The sequence below is a fragment of the Dromiciops gliroides genome, chromosome 3 (assembly GCF_019393635.1).
Source record: "Dromiciops gliroides isolate mDroGli1 chromosome 3, mDroGli1.pri, whole genome shotgun sequence".
Lineage (NCBI taxonomy): Eukaryota > Metazoa > Chordata > Mammalia > Microbiotheria > Microbiotheriidae > Dromiciops > Dromiciops gliroides.
Genome location: NC_057863.1, coordinates 274,990,405 through 275,007,106, shown reverse-complemented (window position 1 = coordinate 275,007,106; position 16,702 = coordinate 274,990,405).

Sequence of the window (16,702 nt, the reverse complement as noted above, 5' to 3'; positions counted from 1 at the left end):
TAGGAAAACTATTAACATAATCAACCATATCAATAAGTAAACTAACCAAAATCATATGATTATTTCAATAGATACAAAAGAAAGCTTTTGACAAAATACAGCACCCATTCCTAATAAAAACACTAGAGAGCTTAGGAATAGGTGGTGCTTTCCTTAAAATAATAAGCAGTATCTACCTAAAACCATCACCAAGCATTATATGTAATGGAGATAAGTTAGAGGACTTCTCAATAAGATCAGGGGTGAAACAGGGATGTCCATTATCACCTCTATTATTTAATATTATACTAGAAATGTTAGCATTAGCAATCAGAGAAGAAAAAGGAATTAAAGGAATTAGAATAGGCAAGGAGGAAACAAAACTATCACTATTTACAGATGATATGATAGTATACTTAGAGAATCCTAGAGAATCAACTAAAAATTACTTTGAACAATTAAAAACTTTAGCAAAGCAGCAGAATATAAAATAAATCCACTCAAATCATCAGCATTTCTATATATGACTAGCAAAGTCCAGCAGCAAGAGATAGAAAGAGAAATTCCATTTAAAGTAACAGTAGATAATATAAAATACTTGGTAGTCTACTTGCCAAGACAAACCCAGGGAATCTATGAACACAATTACAAAACACTTTTCACACAAATAAAATCAAATCTAAATAAATGGAAAAAATATCAATTGCTTATGGATAGGCCGAGCTAATATAATAAAAGTGAAAATTCTACCTAAATTAATTTACCTATTCAGTGCCATACAAATCAGCCTACCTAAAATTATTTTATAGAGCTAGAAAAAATATAACAAAATTCATCTGGAAAAACAAAGTTCAAGAATATCAAGGGAAATAATGAAAAAAATGCACAGGAATGTGGGCTAGCTGTACCAAATCTGAAGCTTTACTATAAAGTGGCAGTCATCAAAACTATCTGGTACTGGCTAAGAAATAGAGTGAAGGATCAATGGAATAGATTAAGAACAGGAGACACTAGTAAATGACTTTAGTAATGTACTGTTTGCTAAATCCAAAGACTCCAGCTTCTGGGATAGGAATTCAGTATTTGACAAAAACTGCTGGGAAAACTGGTGGATACCATGGCAGAAATTAGGCATAGACCAACATCTTACACCTTATACTAAAATAAGGTCAAAATGGGTACATGATCTAGACATCAAAGATGATACCAAAGGTAAATTAGGAGAGGAAGTATTCCTCTGAATAGGAAAAAAGGAAGTTTTACTTCTCAGATCTTTGGAAAGGAGAACAGTTTATGACCAAACAAGAGATAGAGAAGATTATGAAATGCAAAATGGATTTTTATTACATTAAATTTAAAAGTTTTTGTAGAAACTGAAGCAATGCATCCAAAATTAGAAGGGAGACAGAAAACTGGGAAACAATATTTATAGACAGTACTTCTGATAAAGGCTTCATTTCTAAAATATATCGAGAACTAAATCAAATTTATAAGAATCTAAGTCATTCCCCAATGGAGAAATGGTCAAAGGATATGAACAGGAAGTTTTCTGATGAAGAAATCAAAGCTATCCATTGCCATATGAAAAAATACTCTAAATCACTATTGATTAGAGAGATACAAATTCAAACAACTCTGAGGTATCACCTGACACCTATCAGATTGGCTAATATGACAAAAAAGGAAAATAATAAATGTTGGAGAAGCTGTGGAAAAATTGGAACACTAATGCACTGTTGGTGGAGCTGTGAACTGATCCAACCATTATGGAGAGCAATTTGGAACTATGCCCAAATGGCTATAAAGCTGTGCATACCCTTTGACCCAGCAATACCACTTTTGGGCCTTTTTCCCAAAGAGATCATAAAAAAGGGAAAAGGACTCACATGTACAAAAATATTTATAGCTGCTCTTTTTGTGGTGGCAAGGAATTGGAAATTGAGGGGCTACCCATTAATTGGGGAATGGCTGAACAAGTTGTGGTATATGAATGTAATAGAATTCTATTGTGCTGTAAGAAACGATGAGCAGGAGGAGTTCAGAGAAACCTGGCAGGACTTGCATGAAGTGATGATGACTGAGATGAGCAGAACAAGGAGAACATTGTACACAGTCTCAACAACATTGTGGAATGAACAACTGTGATAGACTTTATTCTTCTCAGCAATACAATGGTCCAAGATAGTTCCATGGGACTCAGGATGGAAAATGATCTCCAAATCCAGAAAAAAAGAACTGTTGAATATGGATGCAGATCGAACCAAACTATTGCTTTTGTTGTTGTTGCTTTTCTTTTTGCTCTGATTCCTCTCTCATAACATGACTAATGCAGAAATATATTTAATGTGATTGTACATATAACCTATATCAGATTACTTGCTGTCTTGGGGAGGGGTAGGGGAGGGAGGGAGGGAGAAAAATTTGAAACTAGAAATCTTACAAAAAACAAATGTTGAAAACTATCTCTAAATGTAACTGGAAAATATCAAAATATTTATATGAAAAAAATAACAAATAAAAGAAATGATGTGTGTGATGAATATAGAGAAGTAGGAAAGATATATATGACCTAATGCAGAGGGAAGTAAGCAGAGCCAAGAAAGCAAGATACACAATTGGTACAACAATTTAAAAGGAAAGAACAACCACAAGAGGATTCAAAGTAAATGCTGAAAAATTACAAAGAACAAGCATGGTTCAAAATAAGAGATATGAGAAGACATCGTCTTCTTTCCCCTCTACAAAAGCAGGAGGTCCACATGTGTGCTATATTGCACATACTTTCTGACTTTTTTGAAGTATTGATGAATTATACTGATTTTTCCTCTTTTTCAAAATATTTTTTGTCTTTAAAATATTATATTGGCCCACTTTCTGGGAGGGGAAAGGATACTCGGAAAAATTAAGGTGATTAAAAAAAAACTACAACAACAAAAGACAGCTATTAAAAACATGAAAAAATAAAACAAGAACATGTTGACTTATTTCGGAAGATACTGGCAGGTTCTATAGAGAAGTCTGTTTTTGTTTTTGCTTTTAGTTTTTCATTCTCTGTAATCCTTATTGATGCCTAAATTTTGGTTATCTTTGGGGTGTCCCCCACCTTCTTTATTGCCTTCCTTTTGAAATTACCTTCCATCTGTTCCATGCTTATCTTATATGTACATAGTTTTATTTATGTGTTGTTTCTTTTATTCACATGTGAGCTTCTTGAGGATAGGGATGACATTTTGGCCTTTCTTTGTATTCCCAACACTTAGTATGGTGCCTGTTATATGGTAAGTACTTAATAAATGATTATTCTTGTTTCGTTGTTCAGTCATGTCCAACTTTTGATTACCATGGGGTTTTCTTGGCAAAGATATTGGAGTGGTTTGCCTCTTCTTGCTGCAGTGTGTCCCCATTATACAGATAAGGAACTGAGGCAAGTGTGGTTAAGTGACTTGCCCATTGTCATACAGCTAGTAAGTGTCTGAGGGTAGATTTGAGCTCAGATCTTTCTGATTTCAGTCCCAGAGCTCTAGTACTGATCTAGCCTCTGCTTAAAAGTTTCAAAGGAGGAGAAGGTCACTATCTCCTGAGGTAGTCCATTCCAACTTTGACAGCTCTGATGGGCAGTGGATAGAGAACTGTCCCTAGGTTCAGGAAGACATGGGTTCAAATCTGGCCTCAAACATTTACTGGCTTTGTGACTCAGGGCAAGTCACTTAACCCTGTTGGTCTCAGTTTCCTTGTCTGTAAATGAACTGGAAAAGGAAATGGCAAACCACTCCAAATGCCTTTGCCAAGAAAACCCCAAATGGACTCATTGAAGAGCTGGACATGACTGACCAACTGACTAAGAACAGCAACTTTACTGACTGGTGTTATGATGATGATGATGGTGGTGGTGGTGGTGGTGATGATGATGGTGGTAGTGGTGACTGTGATTATTATGTGAATATGATGCAATAAAATGTAATGCTTCAGGAAATGATTTTTTTTATTGTCTCCTGGCCCAGGATACACTTAATTCTACCCACAGTTTTACATGTTTCTTGGAGAACCAAGCTACAGTACTTCTATTTAACCTTTTTGTGCTTTCTGGCTTAACATATGTAAGAAAAACATTAACATGAATATAATTCATTTCCTCCTGTAGTGTGTCAGTTTTTTTATTACTCATAGGACAATTATTTATTTAGAGTATAGGGGCAGCTAGGTGGCGCAGTGGATAGAGCACCGGCCCTGGAGTGAGGAGTACCTGGGTTCAAATCCGGCCTCAGACACTTAACACGTACTAGCTGTGTGACCCTGGGCAAGTCACTTAACCCCAATTGCCTCACTAAAAAAAAAGAGTATCAACCATTAAATGGCTTTCCATAGATAATTTAAGAAAGAGCTGTGTAATTCTTAGCATACCTGACGTGTTTTCATCTACTCTACTACCATAACTATAGAAATAGAGGGACTTGTACAGGAATGAAGGGCATATTGCATTTTTGTCTATTTCCAGGGTTTTGATGACTAGAGAAAAAATCATCCCCTAGCAACCTACTTTCTACTTATGAATTTTTCTTTATTTGTCTACACGGGGTCTTTGTAGAGCAATCATGGAGCAAACTCTTCCCAGAGATCAACAGTGCTACACTGCGATGGCAGCCATGGGAGAAGGACATGTTCCAAGGGGGAGTAGCAGAGGGAATACCCCTGGTTCTCTGCTACACAGACATACTAGTTGTTCCATCATGCGTCATTCTGCACACTTTGATTTCAGGTCCCAAGCCAATCAGAGATCAAGCTTATATGGAATTTTAGACAAAGAACTGACATGGTTTTATTACAAAATGGCCCTCTCATGCATAGGGTGAAGCAGTGAGTCATCTAGACCACTGAAAACAGGATATTTTCTGAGTTCCCTAATAAGGAATGAGAATGATGAGCAGGGACCCAGGAAACTTAACTCTGTGCTGAAGCAAGCAAGTGGCTGGGGAGTGGGTAATTTATGTTTAGTTTCTTGATCAGTTGAGCCTTGGCATACATTCATCCTGGGGGCTGAGGTTGTACTAATCAAATGAGTTCTGACTGGTTCACAGTCTTAAACAGAATATATATATATATATATATATATATATATATATATATATATATATATATATATATATATATATAGTGTTCCCTGGCCCATCTCCAAAGCCTTTTTTTCCAACTTGGAAGAACCCACCAGAGCTGATACTTCACTGATGTAGCCTTGGCAAATAAACATTAACTTCTTTGCCATGACAAGTCAAAACTGGGAGATTTTTGTGGAGCACTGAGTACATGACAGGGACTTATTAGATATACGTCCAGTGGCTTATCAAGAAGCCAAAGTTTAAGAATTTTTTTGTGGGGCAATGAGGTTTAAGTGACTTTCCCAGGGTCACACAGCTAGTAAGTATCAAGTGTCTGAGGCTGGATTTGAACTCAGGTCCTCCTGAATCCAAGGTTGATGCTTTATCCACTGTGCCACCTAACTGCTCCCTAAAGTTCAAGGATTCTTGGAAGTACTTGGACCTCCAGTGAGGAAGATTCTTGGGGAAAAGCTATCTCATACCACAACTTTATGACTAATACCTTCACAGTCTAAAGACTTTCTGACAATATTGGGTGAGAAAAAAAAAATGATTCTTGATGGGGTTGGATGGGAATGGTACCATGGGTAGGAATGGTATCCATGTGGCCACACTTTTTAATTGCCATTCCTGGTCAAAACCACCTTAAATTGATTGTCTTCCATAACTGTGAAGGGGTATTAATGATTATCTTGAGAGCAAACTCAAGGAAAAAGCTTTGGTTTGAATTTACAGGGCAAGGAGGCATTTGATTTTGCTAGAAGAGATATGGGTTTTTCCTCAATATTTCACTTAAGGATCACTTATTTTTGCCTCCAGAAACAGTTAAAGACATGACTTTTCACTTTGTTTGAAGGCAAGGAGTAATTTCACCCATTTAATCTGGCTAGGAAGTGAAGTAGCCCAGTGGATAGAGGAATGGGACTGGTGGCAGGAAGACTTGAGTTCAAAAGTGACCTCAATGGGGGCAGCTAGGTGGCTCAGTGGATAAAGCACTGGCCCTGGATTCAGGAATACCTGAGTTCAAATCTGACCTCAGACACTTGACATTGACTAGCTTTGTGACCCTGGGGTAGTCACTTAACCCCCATTGCCTCATAAAAATAAATAAATAACTAAATATTCAAAAGTGGCCTCAAACACTTACTAGCTGTATGACCCTGGGCAAGTTATTTTATCTCTGTTTGTCTCAATTTCCTCAACTATAAAATGGGGATAACAATAGTCCTTACCTTCTAGGGTTGTTGTGAGGATCAAATAGAATAATGAATGTCAATATGCTTAGCACAGTGCCTGGCACATTTGTTGTTGTTCAGTTATGCCTAACTCTTTGGGACCCTGTGGAACATAGCACACCAGTGCTGTGGATAAAATGGCAAGGATACTAGAGTGGTTTGTCATTTCCTTCTCCTATGGATTAAGGCAAACAGAGGTCAAGTGACTTGCCCAGGGTCACAAAGCTAGCAAATTATCCGAGGTCTAGCATTTAGTAAGTGCTTAATTAATATTTCTTTTCTTCCCTTTATATTTGAGAAAATAAAATCAGAATTTTATACTCCTCTCCTGACATAACTGATGACTATGGAGGGATTAGAGAATGGACTATTTTGGGGGAGGGCCTCAAATTCATTTTAATAACTTAATTTATTATTTTTTCTCACTTTTCCTCTCTGGGCCACTAAAAGACATTAGTGTTTCCTTTTGTGGAGTAGAACAACCTCTACCACAAAGACTTGGAGCCCAGGGCCATTAGGTGGTGTTTCCATAGGAAGTAGGTTACTCCTGATCCTTTGAATTTGGGCACAAAAGTTCAGCTTATGCTGTAAGCTTGTGTCTGATGGTCCATTGAAGTTATGTAACTTTCTTCTGCTTAGAATTCTTAACTTAAAATTTTTTTAATTAATTAATTATCTAATTAATTATTTGTTTGTTTGTTTGTTTATTTATTTATTTCTGATGGACTCCTTTGGCAATTTGAGAAAGCCTACAGACTCTTCTTAGAACAATGTTTTTAAATGCAGAAAATAAAATAATGCAATTATAAAACAAACCAATTATATTGAAATGCAGTTATCAAAGTATTTTAAAAACAATTTTATGGACCCTTGTTTAATGCCCCCTGATACTTCTTATGCCCCCACTTTCCCATTTAATGTGTCAGCTGGACTTTTTCCAGAACTGGTCTCTAACCTATATATGACCAGAGCTACTCTGAATAGGACAGAGACAGGTGTCAGGAATTAGAGAGAAATTTTCTTTTCTTTTTTTTTTCCTTTAATTTTTTAGAATTCTAATTTTTCCCAAATTACATGTAAAAACAAATTTTAACATTGATTTTTAAAACTTTGTGTTCCAAATTCTCTTCCTCCCTCCCTCCCAACCACCCCTTAAGAACTTAAGCAATTCAATATAAGTTATAAATGTGTAGTCATGCAAAATATTTCCACATTTGTCAGGTTGTGAAAGAAAAAGACAAAAAAACCTTTAGAAAAAATTATGCTTCAATCTGTGTTTAGATACCATCAATTCTTTCTTTGTAGATGGATTGCATTTTCCTAAGTCCTTCAGATTTATCTTGGATCATTGTGTTGCTGAAAATAAGTAAAATTCACAGCAGATCATCTTACAATATTGCTGTTATTTTGTATCCAGTATATTTCACCTTGCATCAGCTCATGTCTTTCGAGGTTTTTTGTTTTGTTTTGTTTTTGTTTTTGTTTGTATTTTTTGTGGGGCAATGAGTGTTAAGTGACTTGCCCAGGGTCACACAGCTAGTAAGTGTCAAGTGTCTGAGGTTAGATTCGAACTCAGGTCCTTCTGAATCCAAGGCCGGTGCTTTATCCACTGCGCCACCTAGCTGCCCCTTTCCAGGTTTTTATGATAGCATCCTGCTCATGATTTCTTATAACACAATAGTGTTCCATCATAATCTCATCCCACAATTTGTTCAGCCATTCCACAATTGATAGGCATCCCCCCAATTTTGAATTCAACTTTTTAAAAATTTCCTTTTGGATACCAACCTAGTAGTGTTATTACTAGGTCAAAGAGTATGCATAGTTTTATAGCCCTTTGGCCATAGTTCCAAATTGCTCTACAGAATGTTTGGATCAGTTTACAACTTTGACAAGAGTGAATTAAGGTCTCATTTTCCCCATATCCCCTACAACATTTGTCATTTTCCTCATTTTTTGACCTGCAACATTCCAGTCAACAGTGAGTTAGAGAATTTTTTTTTCATATGACTGTAGGTAGCTTTGATTATTTCATCTGAAAACTTCATGCCTTTTTATCTTCTATCACTTGGGGAATGGCTCTTATTTTAACAAATTTGACTCAGTTCTCTATGTGTTTGAGAACTGGGGTTCATCAAACAAATATGCTTTTTTTTTTCAGTTACTATTTCAAACTGTATTTCCCTCCATCCTATTTCCTTCCCAAGTCATTTACTCTGTGTTCTATCTTCTTTTAACCTATCCCTCCTCAAAAGTGTTTTGCTTCTGACTACCCCTCCCTGAATCTGCCCTCCCTTATTTCAATCCCCCACCTTATCCCCTTTCCCTCCTACTTTCCTGCAGGGTAAGATAGATTTCTCTACCCAATTGAGTGGATATTTTATTCCTTCTTTGACCCAATTCTTATGAGAGTAAGGCTCACTCACTCCCCTGTACCTCCCCCATCTTCCCCTCCACTCCATAAGCATTTTCTTCCTTCTTTTACGTGAGATACTTTACCTCATTCCACCTCTCTCTTTCCCTTTTTCCCAGTGCATTCCTCTAACCCCTTAATTTTATTTTTTTAAAGATATCATCCCTTCATATTCAACTCACACCTGTTCCCTCTTCCTAAATATACTCCATCTACCTGACCTAATAATGAGAAAGTTCTTATGAGTTACAAGTATCATCTTCCCATGTAGGAAGGTAAACAGTTTAATCCTGTAATATCCCTTATGATTTCTTTTTACTGTTTACCTTTTAATGCTTCTCTAGGGTCTTGCATTTGAAAGTCATTTTTTTCTATTCAACTCAGGTCTTTTCATCAAGAATGGCTGAACGTTCTCTCTTTCATTGAATTCCCATTTTTCCTCCTGACAGATTATACTCACTTTTTCTGGGTCAGTGATTCTTGGTTGTATATCATATTCAAAGACCTCTGATCCTTTAATGTAGAAGCTGTAAGGAATTGGTTGTGATTTGTTGTGATTTGGGGTTTTTGTGACCCCATCTTTGGCTGGAATTGGAAACCCTGGGTGCAGTCTCATGTGGGGTGGCCTCACACCTGATACCCATGTGCCTGCATGTGCCTGGCCAAATTATAATGAGGGAAACCCCACCATGACGGGAAGCCTGGTGAGGACAGGTCAGGTGGGCTGCGGCGTCCAGAACTCATCTCTGTAGAGACATGTGTTATTTCTGTCAATCAGGGCTGCCAGCCAATTAGCTTGGGGCTGTGTGTGTGTGTGTGTGTGTGTGTGTGTGTGTGTGTGTCTGTGGTAATCCCTGTTTCCTGTGGGAGAGGGGGCTTCTTGGATAGAGAAGGGTGGAGAGTTCATTTTGGCATGAGTGAGAGAGGGAGCGGGACACTGTGCAGCTGATTGTCTTTGAAACTGCTGTTTCTGGGTGGTGGTGAGTTTGCGGGTTGTATTTTTTCCTTCCCCTTTTTCCTTTTTTATTATTCCTATCTTTTTAAACCTCACTTGTGTTTTAAATTTGTTCCCATTGATAAAAGCTTTTTTTGTTTATTGAAAAGAGGCTGTTAATCTCCTTTCTTACCCCAACATTACACGAGCCATCCAATTAACTCTCCCTATACTAAATTTTGGCCCTTACAAAGCTGATAAGTCTTGTGTTATCCTGACTGTGGCTCCACAATACTTGAATTGTTTCTTTCTGGCTGCTTACAATATTTTCGCCTTGACGTGGGAGTTCTGGAATTTGCTATAATATTCCTGGAGGTTTTCATTTTGGGATCTCTTTAAGGAGGTGATCAGTGGATTCTTTCAATTTCTATTTTACCTTCTGCTTCTAGAATATCAAGGCAATTTTCCCTGTTAATTTCTTGGAAGGTGATGTCTAAGCTCTTTTTTTGATGATGGCATTCAGGTAGTCCAATAATTTTCAAATTATGTCTCCTGGATCCATTTTCCAAGTCAGTTGGGGATATATCACATTGCCTTCTATTTTTTTCATTCTTTTGGTTTTGCTTTATTGTGTCTTGATTTCTCATAAAGTCATTAACTTCCATTTGCTCAATCTTAATTTTTAAGCAATTATTTTCTTCAGAGAGATTTTGTACCTCCTTTTCCATTTGGCCAATTCTGCTTTTCAAGTTGTTGACTTTTTTTTTCCATGCCTTTCTTGCATCACTCTCATTTCTCTTTCCATTTTTCCTTTACCTCTCTTACTTTATGTTCAAAATCCTTTTTGTGTGCTTCTATTGCCTGAGACCAATTCATATTTTTCTTGGAAGCTTTGGATGTAGAAGTTTTGACTTTGTTATCTTTTTCTGAGGGTGTATTTTGATCTTCCTTTTCACCATAGAAACTTTTTAGGATTAGCATTCTTTTCTGTTTGCTCATTTTCGCAGCCTATTTCTTGACTTTTAACTCCTTCTTAAAGTGTGGTCCTGCTTCCAGAGTGGAGGGTACACTGTTCCAAGTTTCAGGGGGTTTGAGCAGCTATTCTCTTAGATATTTCTAGAAATTATCAAGTCCCTAGTTTGTACAATGTGGTACGATTCAAGGAGAGGCACGTTCACCACTCCTCAGTTCTGTGATCTGGTCTGAAAGCAATCAAAGGCCCACTTCTCTGCCCTCCAGCCTGGAACAGAATCCTGCTGCACTGTGGCTGCTAGCTCTGGTGTGCCTGCACCCCTCCTCAACCTGGGCCACCACCCAAGGCTGCAACCTGGACCCAAGCATGGGCAAAACAACCAAGTCCAGCCTCAGTGCCAACAAAGAGACCCCTGTAATCTCCCCCTGGACAATCACTCGACCTCCTCACCATCCATGGGTTGAGTTCTAGAAGCAGCTACTGCTACAGCCAATTCAGAAGTTCCTGAGGCCTGGTTCACTGGCATGGCCTAGGCTGTGGTTGGGTCTCTGCTGGTGCAGCCTGCACAGGGCTGTGCTCCACTCTCCCCCCAGTACAACAGACCTTCTAAGTTGTCTTTGGCTGGAAAATGATTTCACTCTGTCCTTTCATGGGTTTTACTGCTCCAGGGATTGGAGCTATAGACACATGTGATGAGACTCCACCCCTAGTGGGGGGACCCCAAAGATCTCAATACTTATACTAGTGACTGCTCAGTGAATTGTAGCCCTAACATTGAGGGGACAGCAAGCATGTGACAAGTTTGATTCACTGCAGGATGTTCGGACTTTGTCCAGTGTTTGTTTTTGACCAGATAACACCTGGTGAATTGTGTGACTAGTCCAGAGGGTGAGATCATCTGGAGGGTGTGATGTTTAAAATCTATATTGTGTGATCACCTTAAATTAGAAGCTTCAGCACCAGTCTTTGGGCATTAAATATTTATTTATTTATTTATTTTTTTGTGAGGCAATTGGGGTTAAGTGACTTGCCAAGGGTCACACAGCTAGTAAGTGTTAAGTGTCTGAGGTTGGATTTGAACTCAGGTTCTCTTGAATCCAGGGCAGGTGCTCTATCCACTGCTCCACCTAGCTACCCCATCATTAAATATTTATTAAAGCATACAGGTATTAACATGGAGTTCAGAAAGTTAAGAAAAGGCCTATCTCCCATAGTGTTCCAGCCTGGTTGGGTTCTTCTTCAAGTCCTCCTCCAAGAGCCTGCTTTAATCAGGAACTCACCAGCAAGCTGATTGTGGAAGCTTTTTATAGTTCTGGAACAGAGGCGGTCCTTACACACTGCTTCAAGCCAATTGGTTGGCATCATCCAAATCCATTGGTTTTGAAGGTGTTTTCATTCTGAGAACAATACCTTCTTAAGGGATATCCAGGTGTGATTACAATCCAATTAACTTGAAGTAGGCTAATCAGCAGTCAATCACTCTCACTTGATTTAATCAGTCTAGATTAATCTCCAGGTGGGTCTTTGAGTATCTGCTAAATCCCATTATTTCATCACAAGGGTGATCTCAAAGGATTGTTGTCCTGCTAAGCTCAAGGTGCAGCTTGCTTGCTTGGCCTTAGCTCTAGAAACAGGGAGTCTAGATTTTTCTGTCAGATGAAACATCCATAACAGCCAGGTCTGTATTTACCTAATATACAGTTACTAAGAAATAGGTAAATATTTTCTATCCCTAGACTGGTATTTTGGTATATTCAGAATAAACATCAGGAAAGCCATGAGGACTGGCATGTGGTCTCCTTCCTTCTTTTTATTTTTTATGCAGTCTCATTTATTCTAGGAGGCCTGTGCCAAATCATGCACTGACAGAATGCTGCGTGTGGTTGGAAAGAAGTTGATACTGGTAATGATAGCCAGAAATGCCCTGCTCCGAAGAAAACCATTTTGGAAACAATGGATAACAGTTCCAAATGAAACAGATGACCAATACATTCCAAGAGAAATGCCATTGAGATAATCCCTATCTATAGATCACCATTGCTAAACCACAATGTCAAAGGACCAGGCTATTAGTTCTTGATGACAGGCATTTTTTTTGTCAGGGGAGGAGGGACATGCTCAGTCTTCCCTTTTGTAGCCCTGTAACGACTGGAATAACTCCACCTGCTGGAGACTTACTGTAGAAAAGCTCCACCATGAGGTGAAGGTCTCTGAGGGCAAGACCGTGTGTCTTTTCTTTGGTGTCAGGAAGTGACATTTGCTTGTGGGAGGAAGAAGGGGGGGCCTGGTGCTCTGACTCTCTCTCTTTCCTGTGGACTCTGGTGGAGAGCAGAGCTAGGAATGCTCTCTCCCATTGATAGATTAATCTAGGTCTTTCTCTCTCTCTTTACCAAATTCTTATTCTCCTTAATAAATGCTTAAAAGCCTAACTCTTGCTAAAGCTTATAATTTATTGGTGACCACTCATTAGATATTTTAGATAGTATAGCTAGAATTTTAGCCTTAACAGCCCCAACCAGAACTATTCAAAAGTCAAGAGTTAAGAGGAGAGTTCAGAAGAGGATGCCGCGATTAAACATGTCTTTCTTTTCTTTTTTTTTTCTTTCTTTCTTTTTTTTTTTTTTTTGGTGAGGCAATTGGGGTTAAGTGACTTGCCCAGGGTCATACAGCTAGTAAATGTCAAGGATCTGAGGCCGGATTTGAACTCAGGTCCTCCTGAATCCAGGGCTGGTGCTCTATCTACTGTGCCACCTAGCTGCCCCTAAACATGTCTTTCTTAAATAAATAAATCCTACCTCCATTTATGGCTCTTCAGGTATATATATATAAGTGAAGAAACCTGGCTGTATCATCCTGTCTTTTCATATGAACAGTGCATCATCATCACGCAAGCTAATTACAAAACAGATTCAAGTCAGGTTTCAGCTTGTGTATGACAGGAGGTGCTTATTTAGAATTCTGATAATTGACATTCATAGGAATGGTATTGATAGAAAAAAAGAACAAAAACCTGCCCTCTGGGGTTCTTCATTATTTCACCATTACCAAAAGAGATGGTTGGTGGCTACTGCAGAGCCTTAGTCTTTTTCTAATGATGGTGTGTTTGTGTGTGTGTGTGTGTGTGTGTGTGTGTGTATGTGTGTATGAAGGGTTAGGGTACACAAGGAGCTTGTAAGATATGAGATGCTTTAATTCTATCTCTCAGATTCTGTCATTCAGATTGACCAGATAAGGGACTTGAGGATCCTTCTAACTTTTTCATCCTGAAAAACAAGGTGTTCATGCATGCCCTGTATTTATTTCAGTAGTGCTGTTAAAATTCAGTGATGCATTAGCACCACCTAAAGGCTTTATACTAATGCTCCATCTGTAAACTGGAAGAGTTTAGGCTGATGAAATTCTGTCCTGCTGGAGTGATAAGAATCAACTGGCAATTGATGTCTGGCTAGCTAGCTGTGAACGCCCATGTTATTGAAATTTAGAAGTAGACCCTACTGGGTAATTTTGTAATGTTTCCCCTGAAGAAGTAGGCACTTCTTTTTTTGTATAGTGTCTTTCTTCTCTCAGGAATCCATTGTAAAATAGCTGTCCACAGGTCTTTGTCTTGTAGAAGCTGTCACAGTATGCTTCTTTGTCTGAACATCTTTCTCAGTTTCGCGTAATATATTACTTCGGCACACAAGGATTGAAGTTTGTCTTATCAGTGGGACAGAGATAGGAGGAGCAACACATAACACTCTTGCTTAAAAGTTAATGGTGGGGCAGCTAGATGGCACAGTGGATAGAGCACCAGCCCTGGATTCAGGAGTACCTGAGTTCAAATCTGGCCTCAGACACTTAATACTTACTAGCTGTGTGATCCTGGGCAAGTCACTTAACCCCCATTGCCTCGACCAAAAAAAAAAATGTTAATGGGGCAGCTAAGTGGCACAGTGGATAGAGCACTGGCCCTGGAGTCAGGAGTTCCTGAGTTCAAATCCGGCCTCAGACACTTAACACTTACTAGCTGTGTGACCCTGGGCAAGTCACTTAACCCCAATTGCCTCACTAAAAAAAAAAAAAAAAAAAAAAAAAAGTCAATGGCAAGGGCCAGCTAGGTGGCGCAGTGGATAAAGCACTGGCTTTGGATTCAGGAGGACCTGACTTCAAATACAGCCTCAGATACTTGACACTTAACTAGGTGTGTGACCCTGGGCAAGTCATTTAACCATCATGGCCCTTAAAAAACAAGGTCAATGGCAAGAGAAATATAGGAGAAAGACAGGTATATTTAAAAGAATGTGATCCCCCACCCCTTTTACAGAGAAAAAAACCCAAAGTGAGAAATGCTCAGTTAAAATATATTTAAAAAAAAATAATAAAGGATACACAGCCAGAAAATCTGGGTTCTACTCCTGACTCTGCCATTAATTCACTATGATCTTGTGTAAGTCATTTATTTCCCATGGTAATCTGCTTCCTTGTCTATAAATTAAGGGTTGGACTTAATCTCTGAGGCCTCTTCACTTTACTGTATATGATTGTAAGTCAGATGGCCTTGGGAGGTAGATGCCATTGTCATCATCCCTATTTTTCAGATGAGGACATTGAGTCAGACAGAGGTTAAGTGACTTTCCAGAGGTGACATAGCTAATAAGTATCTGTTTTTCTTTCTTCATTTTCAAAGAGGACCAGTGACATCACTAAATGATGTCTTGACTTGTGAGAAAATTAGATTTGTGAGGCAGAGTGGCACAAAATCATCAGCTTCATTCTCTCTTCCAGAGTCATTGGAGTCCAGTGACAGGACAAAAATCAAGAAGACTGGAAATGGGCCAGGATACAGTGGATAACCTTGAAGTCTCTGATGTCTGACCAAGCTCTAAGCATACCACAGTGCCTGCTTCAGCCACCATCATGGAATTCGGAACAAATTGTTCTTTTTGACAATTCTACTAGGAGAAATCTTCACATGTTTGGGGTAAACATCCCCCTAGCTCACCAACAAGTTTGAGGCTTGTTTGTTATTCTCAACCTGCTGAGATGGTTTTAATGGGGTATGACCACTGGGATGTGCACATGCTACAGCTTCTTGGAGCCACAGTGTTTATTCACTGACTGACCTTGACCAAGAAGTTGCCCCTCATTGGATCTCAGCTTCTGCTAGTCCATAAGAACAGGGGCTTTTAGAGAGCAAGCACTGTTTTCGTCTTTGTTTCTCTAGAGTTTAGCACAGGGCTTGGCAAGCAACAAGCATTTATCAAGTAAGTATCTAGGCCAGATTTGAACTCATCTTTCTGACTCCAAGTCCATCACTTACAGGCTTCTAGGAAGGGATGAACTCTTTGACTTCCTCTCTTTTCTCACCATAGATGGCACCTATTGAGATGGCATTGTATAGAGAGTCAGCCTTGGATAGGGTACCCTGGAAGACCTGGCTTCAGCCACATAGTATCATTTTGGGCAAGTCATTGGGATACCTCCCTGTGTCCCAGGTGATTCTTTAAGACTATACATTGCAGAGCAGCTATGTAATCATAATAGAGAGTTTCTTCCTCTAGAGCCTAGCTTCTAAAACTGTGGGTTGGGAAGCTTTGGCTCATTATTACTCAATATAGATATTTGAGTCATGTAATGCAGCAACATCTTGGTCTATAGTCAATATCTATGGGATGGCAGTTTCCTTTGGAATTGTGTCAGTTCTAGGATAGAGACCAATGTGCAACTTATAAAGGATTTGATATTCTTTGCAGGATTCAGTTCAACTATATTGAAATGAAATGAAATTGAATTGGGCATGTTAGAAAGGGTTTAATAATTATAAAGAAATGCAGGGGAGAGCAGAGATTCTAATTGCTTTGGGTGGTATAATCATCTTTAGGTTTCTGGCTTGCCTCTTTGCCTCTCCTTTCTTACCTAAGAGATAAGCCCTGCTGATGGATCATTAATAAAATACACATTAACCCATAATGTACTTTCCAATCTTTGTGTGGCTCCTGAAGATAGAATCAGGAGAAATTAATAAAAAAGCATTCATTGAGTGCTTATTATGTGCCAAACATTGTGCTAAACCTTGAGGTACAGAAAAAAAGTCTC